This window comes from Lissotriton vulgaris, chromosome 6, assembly GCF_964263255.1.
Source record: "Lissotriton vulgaris chromosome 6, aLisVul1.2, whole genome shotgun sequence".
Taxonomy (NCBI): domain Eukaryota; kingdom Metazoa; phylum Chordata; class Amphibia; order Caudata; family Salamandridae; genus Lissotriton; species Lissotriton vulgaris.
Genome location: NC_141694.1, coordinates 1,244,391,106 through 1,244,403,668, shown reverse-complemented (window position 1 = coordinate 1,244,403,668; position 12,563 = coordinate 1,244,391,106).

The window sequence follows — 12,563 nt, the reverse complement described above, 5'->3', positions numbered from 1 at the left end:
TCATTAGCAATACAGCGCCATATCATGCTCTGATTGTGCATTGTGTCAATGCTTTTCCCAGGGACAAACCAGTCGATATTTTCATTGATCTGTATGTTGCTTAGAGCACAATAATCCTTCAAGATTTAATTGTGTCCTAGAGTTTAGTGACTGCAAACTAATATTACACTGGCATCCACTTTCAGACTTTTGCTAGTCCAACCCGAGATGCGTATAAATCCCCAGTGCCATGCCATGTCAGTACGGTAAACAACCATCACAATGCAACTTTTACAACGCACTACCATAACAACGCAACTTTTACAACGCAAGATCCATTACAACGCATGCCATTACAATGCATGCCATTACAACGCAGATGCTATTACAACGCATGCCATTACAACGTAAGTATGGGTAAGTATTTAATTAAAATAATATTAATTTATTTTAAAATTTATTTTCACCACCCTTGAGTTAGAATAGTAATTTTTACCCCTACACTATCCAGCACTTACCCTACTATTACACCCCCTTGGAGTTAGAATAGTAGTTTTTACCCCTACACTATCCAGCACTTACCCTACTATTACACCCCCCTGGAGTTAGAATAGTAATTTGTACCCCTACACTATCCAACACTTACCCTACTATTACACCCCCCTGGAGTTAGAATATTAATTTTTACCCCTACACTATCCAGCACTTACCCTACTATTACACCCACCTGAAGTTAGAATAGTAATTTTAACTCCTACACTATCCAACACTTACCCTACTTTTACACCCCCCTGGAGTTAGAATAGTAATTTTTACCCCTACACTGCCCAACACTTACCCTACTTTTACACCCCCCTGGAGTTAGAATAGTAATGTTTACCCCTACACTTACCCTACTTTTACACCCCCCTGGAGTTAGAATAGTAATTTTAACCGCTACACTATCCAACACTTACCCTACTATTACACCCCCCTGGAGTTAGAATAGTAATTTTCACCCCTACAATATCCAGCACTTACCCTACTATCACACCCCCTGGAGTTAGAATAGTAATTTTAACCCCTACACTATCCAACACTTACCCTACTATTAAACCCCCCTGGAGTTAGAATAGTATTTTTTACCCCCACACTATCCAGCACTTACCCTACTATTACAACCCCCTGGAGTTAGAATATTAATTTTTACCCCTACACTATCCAACACTTACCCTACTTTTACACCCCCCTGGAGTTAGAATAGTAATTTTTACCCCTACACTGTCCAACACTTACCCTACTTTTACACCCCCCCTGGAGTTAGAATAGTAATTTTAACCGCTACACTATCCAACACTTACCCTACTATTACAACCCCTGGAGTTACAATAGTAAATTAAATGTTATTAAATAAAAATAATAAATTATTTAAATAAATTATTTTAAAAAATTGTAATTAAAATAAATGTAAATTAATATTAATACAATTATATACTTACCTATACTTAAGTTGTAATGGCATGCGTTGTAATAGCATCTGCGTTGTAATGGCATGCGTTGTAATGGCATGCATTGTAATGGATCCTGCGTTGTAAAAGTTGCGTTGTGATGGTGTGCGATGTGAATGTATGTGTTGTAACGTCATACATTCGTCAGTACATATAACATGAATGATTTTCCTTACCTCCGGGGGGAGGCTGAACTAATTTATGATTTTGGAAGCTGACATAGTTGCCACGGGTCTTACAACATTGTTTCTCGCATTGGTCAACAACAGGATGTGTAATGTGTAATGTAATGTAATGTAATGTAAGGTACATTTCTATAGCGCTACTACCACTCCAAGGAGCATCTTGGCGCTTAATACCAGCCCAGATGGAACAGGTCGGTTAGCTGAAGCAGTTCGAAGGACACTACACCCTTTACACTAGAGCTTTACAAGCAGCATCAGTAAGAGAGAAAACCCAGGTCTTCAGGGCTTTCCTGAAGTGGGATTCTGTTGAGATTTGCCGAAGCTGAGGTGGCAATTTGTTCCATGCTCTGGAACCCAAGACAGCAAGAAATTTCCCACCTTTGGTAACAAGCCTGAATTTTGGGGTTACTAATAAAATCTGGTTAGAGGACCTCAAACTCCGAACGGGTAAGTAGCGTTTAAAGTGATGACTAAAATTTTAAATAGAATACGCTTATGTATTGGAAGCCAATGAAGGGCATTAAGTGCAGCCGAGGCAGATGACTTTCTGGGCCAGCCAAGGACCAGGCGATCAGTGGCATGCTGGACCATCTGCAGCCTGTGGAGCACAGATGTATTCGCTCCCGCATACAGGCTATTGCAGTAGTCCAGTCTTGATGTTATGAGCGCCACCGCTACCGTTTTCCTTGCTGACAATGGGAGAAGGTCAAAAAATTTCCTAAGAGTTCTGATGATATGGAAGCAAGTGCCAGCCACGCCAATTGCTTGTTTCTTGAATGACAATAAGTCATCAAACTTAACGCCCAAATTACGTGCAGAGGAGATGGTATTGGGAGGGGCTTCAGCATCTTCAGGCCACCACTGTTTTGGAGAAAACAAATTTTGGGGACCGAACGGCAAGATTTCAGTTTTCCCCGAATTGCATTTGAGATGGTTGACCTTCATCCACTCAAATGTGGCAGTGAGGCAATTTTTAAGCTTCTCTTCAGCTTCAGGCAGCTCCCTGTCCAGTACCAGGATAAGCTGCGTATCATCAGCGTAAGATATTGTGCTGATCTGGTAAGAGGAGATGAGCTCAATCAGGGGGACCATATATAGATTGAAGAGTACCGGGCTCAGAGTAGAGCCCTGAGGGACCCCTGTACTGACGGATTTTTCTTCAGAGTTAAATTCTCCCAGTACCGTGACTTGACGTCTTTGGCTAAGGAAATTTTTGAACCAAGTTAGGACTACTCCTCCTATCCCTGAGTTAAGTAGGCGGTCAACCAAGATAGTATGTAAGACCGTATCGAAAGCCGCCGATAGGTCGAGTAATATCAAGACGGCCTTCTTCCCTTGGTCCATAGCGGTTCGCAGGGTCTCTGCCGTAAACAGGAGGGCGGATTCTGTAGAGTGTTTGGACCTAAAGCCTGATTGGTTGGCGTGCAAGATGTTATTATCTTCTAGAAATTTCATGAGTTGTTTGTTAACAAAAGATTCGGTCAGCTTAAACACCAATGGGAGCAATGAAATGGGACGCAAGTTAGAAAGAATGGTCGGATCAGGTAAAGATTTTTTCTGAAGGGGCTTAACGGCTGCTCATTTCCAATCACGGGGAATCTCAGCTGTGACAGGTGACGAGTTGATGATGCCGTTAATAATAGGGTTTACCTCTTTGACCAAAGCTTTTAGGAACAAAGGAGGACAGGGGTCAAAGGGAGATCCAGATTTGCTAGATAGGATGGCCTGATGTTACTCCTCTAAGGAAATGGGGGCAAATAGGTTAAAACAGGTTGTGTTAAAATTATTCTCCCTGCTTAGCTCCACCCTTTCCTTATCTGAGGAAGTCAATATCGGTTGGGGAAAATCCTTAACAATGTCTAGAATTTTCTTTTCAAAGTAATTGGCAATGGAGTTGCAGAGAGGCAGGGAAGGGGGAATTTCCTGTAAAAGTGTTCTAGGGTTTGTGAAACTGTTTACAATCTTAAATATGTATTTCTGTCCATTTTCAGAGGAGGCTAGTGCCTCTAAGAAGTAAGCTTTCTTCGCCGATTTAATTGAGGCGTGGTACTGCCTACGGGCTGCTTTATAAATACTATAGGCATCAGCTTCGTAAATCCTACTCCACCTACGTTCCAATGATCTTACTTCACCTAACTCTACTTTCAGGGCTAGTGAGAATCATGGGGCGCTCTTTTTATTTTTAGTACCACCTGAGTTTTTTAAGTTCATTGGGTCTGACTGCTTACTTAGTGTCGTGATCCACTCGCAAAACCGCTGATTGTCTGTCGAGGTGTGCCCAGTTAGTATGGGTTTACTCTCTCTCACTTTCTCCAAAAGATCTGGCCGGGTAAGTAATTTTTTCCAGTCAGGTTTATGGCTGCCCACTGTTCTTTTTATGGCTTTCACTGGGACATTATCTATACTACTATAATAAAGGAAGAACTTTGCACCTTTGAGGCGGGTAAACTCGGGAACCACAGCGCCAATCCACACACCGATACATCATTGTAATCGCCAGGGTGTGCAGATGGGCATAGGCTATATAAATAAAAAAAATATACGTTATTTAAAAAATTGACGATAAAAAAAAGTAGTCCCTTGCAAGTAACACCGGCCGCGACCTGCGTGGTGACATCAGGAGCACGGGGAGGAGCGGCGTGCAGGAGTGGAAGAGAAGCGGCGGACAAGGCGCGGGGGAGGAGCAGTGACGAACGGCAGAATGGCGGTGAGGACCGGCGGACAGGCGGGAGGAGCGGTAAGCGGCGAGGAGCGGCGTAGCAGTGAAATGAGGACCGCGGGGGAGGAGCGGCGGCTGAGGTAAGGCTCCAATCAGGCGGAGGTCGGGGCAGGCGGGGGACGGGGCGGGCAGGGGCCCGAGCTGCTTGACAATGTCAGTGCAGGCGGGGGGCCGGGCTGCTGCACAATGTTGAGGCGGGCGGGGGTCCAGGAAGCCTCATTGCTCGCAGGGACGGGGAGGGCAGGGGCCCGAGCTGCTTGACAATGTCAGGGTGTGCGGGGAGCCGGGCTGCTGCACAATGTCGGGGCGTGCGAGGGTCCGGGAAGCCTGATTGCTCCCGGACAAGGTTGGGACGGGCTGCTAGTGTTTTAATACAAGGTCAAAAGGAATAAATTTGTGATCTGACCAGGTTTGGACAGAGGGGGGTTTAATGGTCAGGATGTCTGAGTTGGAACAAATACAGTCTAATATATGACCCACTATATGTGTGGGTTCCTGCGTCAACAAGGTTAAGCCAAGGACGCTAATTATATCCATAAAACAGGTTGCCCCTGGTTCTTTAGGGGAATCTAAACGGAGATTAAGATCCCCTAGCAACGTAAATTGGGCAAATCTGAGCGTAAGATTGCTCAGTACATCCTCAATGCTTAGTCATCAATGGAGAGCACACCGCTAGCCCTTCCTCCGGATCGCCCCTCGGGACTCTGGTACTTGCAGTTCTTTAGTGGATCACCCAGGAGGGTGCAAGTCGGTACTTGTAGGACTGATGAATCTCTAGACCCGATACATGTCCCGGGTATTAGGATATCGCCCGAGACATGTCTCGAGTTTCGGGATAACTTCCCTCATCAGTAGAGAAAGATCGTTAGGGGTGGAAGAGAAGGCCGCCACACAACAGTCAAAGGCCTCGATGCCAGAACCGGCACGCAGGTGCATCTTCCAAGAGCCCGTCGGCCCAAAGCTCAAGGGAGGCACATCGTGTTTAGTCATCAATGGAGAGCACACCGCTAGCCCCTCCTCCGGATCGCCCCTCGGGACTCTTGTACTTGCAGTTCTTTAGCGGATCACCCAGGTGGGTGCAAGTCGGTACTTGTAGGACTGATGAATCTCTAGACCCGATACATGTCCCGGGTTTTAGGATATCGCCCGAGACACGTCTCGAGTTTCGGGATAACTTCCCTCATCAGTAGAGAAAGATCGCTAGGGGTGGAAGAGAAGGCCGCCACACAACAGTCAAAGGCCTCGATGCCAGAACCGGCATGCAGGTGCATCTTCCAAGAGCCCGTCGGCCCAATGCTCTCCAGGAATTCTTAAGGTTGACCCGCAGGGCGATATACCAAGGCACCAGAAAAAGTCAAGGAGTCATGGATATTTAAACAAAAGGCCATAGCCTCTGCCCCCTTAACGTCTGGCAGCTCATATGTAGTACATGTCATAGTGTCTCTGTAAATAATAACCAGCCCCCCTCCCCGTTGCTCCTGCCTATCCAAACGCTGGATTAAAAACCCTTGCGGGAGGGTCACTGCTATGTCCGGATTACACCAGGCCTTTAACCAGGTTTCCGTGATGAGGAGCCAGTCTAAATCCCCCTCGATAATCAGGTCATAAATATGTTGTGTATTCTTGCACATTGACCTTGCGTTAATAAGCCCCCCTCGTAAAGCAATGGGTCGTGGCTTCCCTCTTGCTGCTGTCTCCGGGCAAAGTGTCACCTTGCAATGTTGACAGTCCCATGTATCAGGTTTCAAAACATCATGACAATAAGTAGAGAGGTTATTCAAAGAGAGTAGACATGCCCTAGACAGGCAGGGCCTCTGGCTAGGGGGACAATATGCATGGCCCCTGGCGCCTCCTTGGCGCTGACGGGCACAGACGGCCAGGACTCTGGCATGACTCCGGCGTGGGTCCGGCGCGTCCGCAGAATGCGTCCGCTACGCGGAGGGAGGTCGTCCCCTTTTATATTCAGCTAGAGCGCGGCAGAGCGCTGAAACACACCCAATATGGCCGCTGTGGAAACTTTGTCTCCTCGGGACCAATCTCTCAGCGTCTATACTCAGCTGAGATTGGCCCGAGTAGTGGAAGGGTGAGGAAGGATGTCTGGCAGGGTAAAACGCTTCGAAAATCAAGCTAAAATGCCGAACACAAAATAAAATTCAGACGCTTTTTAAATCAAGCAGAATACAATTATTACAATAAAAACGCTCAAGGTAAAGTCTGTAGAGGAGGACCTCCCGGCTTCCGCCTCAGGAGGGTGAAAAAATATTGATTGATTAATAACAGCAAGAGAATGTGGAACTTGCTGTGAGTCAATGTTAAATATTTAATGATAGTGATAAGGCAGGCAAATTATCAGTCAAATGTATTCACTATTTAACAAATGCATTCACTATTTATAAGAAGAAAGGACCATGAAGCTCTTTGATAGATGTGTTTCTGAGACTTTTTTCTCAGTTGTATGTGTGCACGAAAGTATGAAATAACTCCATTTGATGAATCCAGGCATGTGTTCTGAGCTCTCTGTGCCATAGAATTAAAGGTTCACCCTACTGATGAAGCCCAAACAGGCATCCTAGTGACGAGCCCTTAATAGACCAAAACCAGTCTGGTGCTGTTTGTGTTCCTGTTCAGAGGGGACTTGGCCTGGCAGTTTTGTCCAGACTGTTCCTAGTGGAACAGAACCAAGGCGGAATTGCAAATCCCTGGTTCTATCTCAGATGGCATGGTGGGCTAAACACAATGCAGCCCAGAGTAGTTACCAGTTGTTGAGATTAATTGAATCAGTTGACCCTTCACTTTCTTGTAGTCCACTGCAGGACTTCATCTGAAAATATGAACCATGGGGCAGATTTACGAGCCCCGTACGCCACGTTTGCGCCGCTGTTGCGTCACTTCTTTGACGCAGCAGTGGCTTAAACCATGCGCCACGTTGCGCCCTATTTACAATGTGATGCATCTAGGGAGATGCGTCACGTTGTAAAGCCCTGCGCCACATGAAATCCTGCTTCAGGTTTCATGTGGGCGTTCCGGCGCAGGGGGGGTTCCGGTGCAGTAAAGCCTTTGTAAAGTGCCTGAGTGAAATCTACAAGATTCCACTCAGTCACTTTTCCGACGCCAATGTGTCAAAACATTGCGCCTGCTTAAACCATGCGTATGACGTGACCAACCAAGTTATGTATGGGCAGGCCACGAGCATTGCTGCAGTTGCGTTGCGCTTGCGACACGACTCCAGCAATGCGCCACCCTTCCGGCGGGAGATGCGTCACACATCTGTTTATCCTTGCGCCGCATAGTAAATGCGGCGCATCTGTGGTGGCGCAAGGGTAAACTTGCGTGACGCATCTTACCTGGCACAACTCTGCTGATTTGCAAGGATGCGCCAGCCATCATAAATATGCCCCTATATCTGCAAGCGTCCACTGACACTAAAGAAAAAAATATTGCGAACTAATCCCACAAATGTAAAATGAATTATTATTCAATTAACAGTTTAAGTATTTAACAGTTTAAGTGTTTTTGACATATGGAATAATTTATCATAAACATTAGCATAATATTTTCTGAAAGTACACACACCTTGCTCTTTAAAAACAGATTTCTATTTTGGGTACATAAATGCCTTTCTCTAAATCACACTTGTCATGGTAAATAAAGTGTCTGCACACTGAATAATGGACTTTTACTTTTTAGAAGATACACGTTTCCCAAATTTTAACTTGCTTTTCTCGTAAAGTTTTCAAGTGAGTTAGAACTGTGTAAAATGTTATTTTTGCGGAAGACATTCACAAAATTCTTCCATTTTATATTATGTAAAATGTAATTAAATTTGACAACTCAACTTTGCATCATTTTCTCATTAATGAGCGTACACCTCACATGAAGGAAATTCCTGAGAAACCAGTGGGAAACTGGTTTCTTCAGAAGTTATCTTGTTTTCGGTTCAAATAGCCATCTATAAAGGTATTTCCTAAGACTTTTTTTACATGAGATGTATGCCCACTTCAAAAAAATTGCGGAAGATTTAGGAAAAACACATAATTTTTCAAATATTAGGAAAATGTTCATTGAATTTCACACACTTATGCTAAACGTACATTCAATTTTGTCAAATATGGTTATCAAAAATTAAACAATTTTCCACACCCTATAAGTAGGTACAACATTTACCTCAGCCCTACAAAGATCGCAGCGCATGTGTGCCTTTGATGTGCCAGAGGTAGACACCAGATGTCGAGAATGTACATCCTATGTCAGAAATACCCATTAGGGGTCATGGATGATACCCATATGTTGAGGGCTATATTTGAGCCAAGAGTACCATTAGGCAAAGGGAAGGCAGCACCTCCCAGGAATGGGTATACTGATGATAAGGGTGGCCTTCTTATGCTCGGACCATGAATATGTCAATCAAGGCTACCTATGACAGTATCACCATTTGCTAAAAGTGGCCAACAATGCAGTAGAGGATGCCCATTAAATAACAAGAAGGAATATCTTGTGTGAGGGCATTATACCAACAGCACACTGCATTGTATAATGAATGTTGCAACAGGATGTTAAGGAGGTGCATCTCGTAGCAGGGCCATCATTACATTTAGGATGGCCATTTTACACCCACACTGTATCAATCATGACACAACGTATAGTACTATTTCACCACCAACATGCTAGTGGTTCTACTTTAATGCTCAGGAAGCAATATAACAAAAAAAGGGCTACAATAATGCAATGACCACCTTTAAACTAGGGATTATTGGTTTAATGCCTGGATTAATACGTTTTGTGTTACTTAATACAAAATACGGCCTGAAATTAGATGTTAAGACCCTCTGGCTTAAGTGCAGGTTGGATGCTAATTTACCAAATTGAGACTGTAAACCTGGTGGACTGCAATCCACACACTGCAATCCACACACCACCTGTGCATTACCTGACAATGGAGTGCTCTGGGTAACAATCAGTTCTGTGAGTCTCAAAGAATTATTTGTTATTTTGAACTGGTTGTAAATCTCTTTTTATCATTAATAAACAGACTCAAGAATACATACTAGGAATGTTTTGTATGTTGTTATTAAAATCAACGTCCTATCCTTTTGCAAATAATGTATATATACTATTAAGATAAATGAAATAGTGGCAATGAAAATGATTTATAAACAAAGTATTAAAAAGAATTGCCACATTGTAATGGTATTTCAGAATTTCCATGCATGGAAAGATTAAATCAATCTCTGTTCTTCAATCCCTCCCTTTAGGAGTATTATTTATTTTTATTTATGTATTTATTTATTTATTTCTGAGATTTGTAGAGTGGTCAAATACCCGTAGGTGTCTCACCGCTACGGACAACGACATGTGCCAGGCAGAGTGAGTTATTGGTTAAATAGCCAGGTTTTGGACATTTTTCTGAAGGTTAGCAAGGACTGACATGATCTGATCTGTAGCGTAAGTGAGTTCCAAAGTTTTGCAGTGGCCACGATAAATCGCTTATCGCCCCATGAAGCAGTTTTGGTGCAAGGTACCTTCAGCAAGAGTGCAGTAGCTGAGCGAAGTGCCCGGTTAGGAGAATAAGTTGCTAGCTCCTTTATTAGAAATTGAGGTTGAAGTTACGCAAGGCCTTAAGGGCGATGCACAGTGCCTTGAATATAATGCAATTCTTCACTGAGAGCCAGTGATTCTTCTTGATGACATGAGAGATGGGCTTAAATTTAGGAGTTCTGGATAATATTCTGGCTGCTGCATTCTGGACAGACTGTAGCTTGTGTATGACCTTATTTTGTGCATTCACAAATAGCCCATTACAATAGTCTATGGAGGACATGACTAGAGTTTATCCGGCATTCAAAGGGAGGAATGGTAAAAATCTTTTTTTATCATTCGCAGTTTGTAGAATGAAGCTGAGACCACCGAGTTGGCATGAGGTGCAAAGGTCAGTCTATCGTCAAATATGACGCCCAGAATTCCTGACCTTAGTGACTGGAATCGGGGGGGGGGGGGCAGTGTCGAGGGCCACCAGGACTGAGACCAAATGGGGGACAACTTGCCAAATGTCATAACCTCAGTTTTATCAAAGTTCAGCTTAAGGCAGTTGCTGGCCATCAAACTACTAATGGCCAGCATGCCTTCTTGGAACTCGGCTGCTACCTTGTCACCATTGTTGTTTATTGCCAGACCAGTTGTATGTCGTCGGCATAAGATATAAGGCCCATCCCGTGTGCTTTGATGGTTCTGGCTAAGTCCGACACATAGATATTAAAAAACGTCGGACTCAGCAATGAACCTTGCAGAACACCACAATGGGAAGGCAAGTTGGGCAGAATGGAAAGTGCCCAGGTTTACCGACTGGGTGCGTAGGGTGGGAAAGGATGACAGCAGGTCTTGTGCCTTGAGTTGAATGCCCTTTCTAGTGACACGGTCGATCAAGATGGTATGATCGACCGTGTCAAAAGCAGCTGAAAGGTCCAGCAGAATAAGAACCGCCGTCCCACCTTGGTCCGACGCCTTAATAAGCGCGGTTTCTGTTCTGTGCCCTCTGCTGAAACCAAATTGTGTATCATCTAATAGATGATGATCTTCTATATATTTTGAGAGTTGGATGTTCATTACCTTCTCTACAACTTTAGCCGAAAAGGTAGGCTGGATATGGGCCTGTAGTTTTTAGTATCATCCGGGTCCAGGTTTGATTTTATTAATAGTGGTTTTATGATGGTTTTCTTCCAGAAGGGGGGATAGATACCTGAGGAGAAAATAGCTTAGCACCAAAAGGGGCCTGTACGTGGTCTAAAGTGATGTCTAACCCTCAGACCTTAGCAGAACAGCTGGCTTGTCTATTCAGCATTGAGTAAGCCACACTCTGTGCTCAGGACTTTATGGCATACCCAGCATGCCAATGAGGCCAGAAAGGCTCTGAGATGCCTGCCTGTGGAATTCACAAAGGATAGTTACATCTGCGCTTGCTGAAACTGAGTCTCTTAAAAAGCCAAAGCTCTCTCTCTCTTCCTTTCACCTGCTTGTACCCAACTTGAAAACACTTTTTTAATAATTTTAAAAAGCGAAGGCATCACATTAAATGATGTCAAATTAACTAACTGCTTATCTGTTATTAGAACATTGGAATGTTGGGCGCTCCATTGCAGACAATGGAGTCCTCCATGCTTCTATAAGCCGGTAAAGGCCCGCAGAGCAATATTACACTGTTTTACAGCTTCGAGGGGCCTTTGATTTATTTGTTAGAACATTCTGCCCTCTAGTGGCAGAATGTTCTAATAGCCTTATAGCCCTTCGTAGCAGGACTATACTGGCTATTAAAGTCCTGGTCCCTTGTTAAAGTCCCTCGCCTTTGGCTCGGGCCTTTAATGTGGTAGCGGGTCTTTAATAGCCAATGTAGCCCGCTATGGCAGGTTACAAGGCTATATTAGAACATTGGAATGTTGATCGCTCCATTAAAGACAATGGAGTGCTCCGGGCTTCTACTGGCTGGTAGAAGCCCGGAGAGCGACATTCAAATGTTTTTTTTCTTTTCACAGCTGATGCTGTGAACAAAGGCCTCTCGGGGCCCTAGGGGTTTTAAACCCCCTCGGGCTCAGAGAGGCCTTTGTTTTTACAAATTAGAACATTCTGCCCACTGGGGCAGAATGTTCTAATAGCCTTATAGTCCTTGTAGTGGGCTCTACCGGCCATTAAAGGCCCACTCCCTTGTTAAAGGCCATCGCTTTGGGCCTTTAACAATGGAGCGGGCCTTGAATGACCAGTAGAACCCGCCATGTCTGACTCTAAGGCTATATTAGAATATTGGAATATTGACCGTTCCACTGAAGGCAAGGGCGTTCTCTGGACTTCTAAGGGCTGGTAGAAACCCAGAGCATCAACATTCCAATGTATGGCAAGAGCTGTGAACAAACGCCTCACTGTGCCCAAGTGTATTTCGACCCCCCTCGGGTTTTGCAAGGCCTTTATTTTACAAATTAGAACATTTTGCCCTCTAGCGGCAGAATATTCGAATAGCCTTAGAGCCGTTTTCATATCGGACTCTACCGTCATTCAGGGCCTGATCCCTTGTTAAAGACCCTTTCAATCGGCTTGGGCTTTTAATGCTGGAGCAGGCCTTTAATGGGCAATAGAGCCCACTACGGCCGGCTCAAAGGCTACAGTAAATATGTCCATGGCACGCCCAAATACAAGGCAGGCTTAGTGATT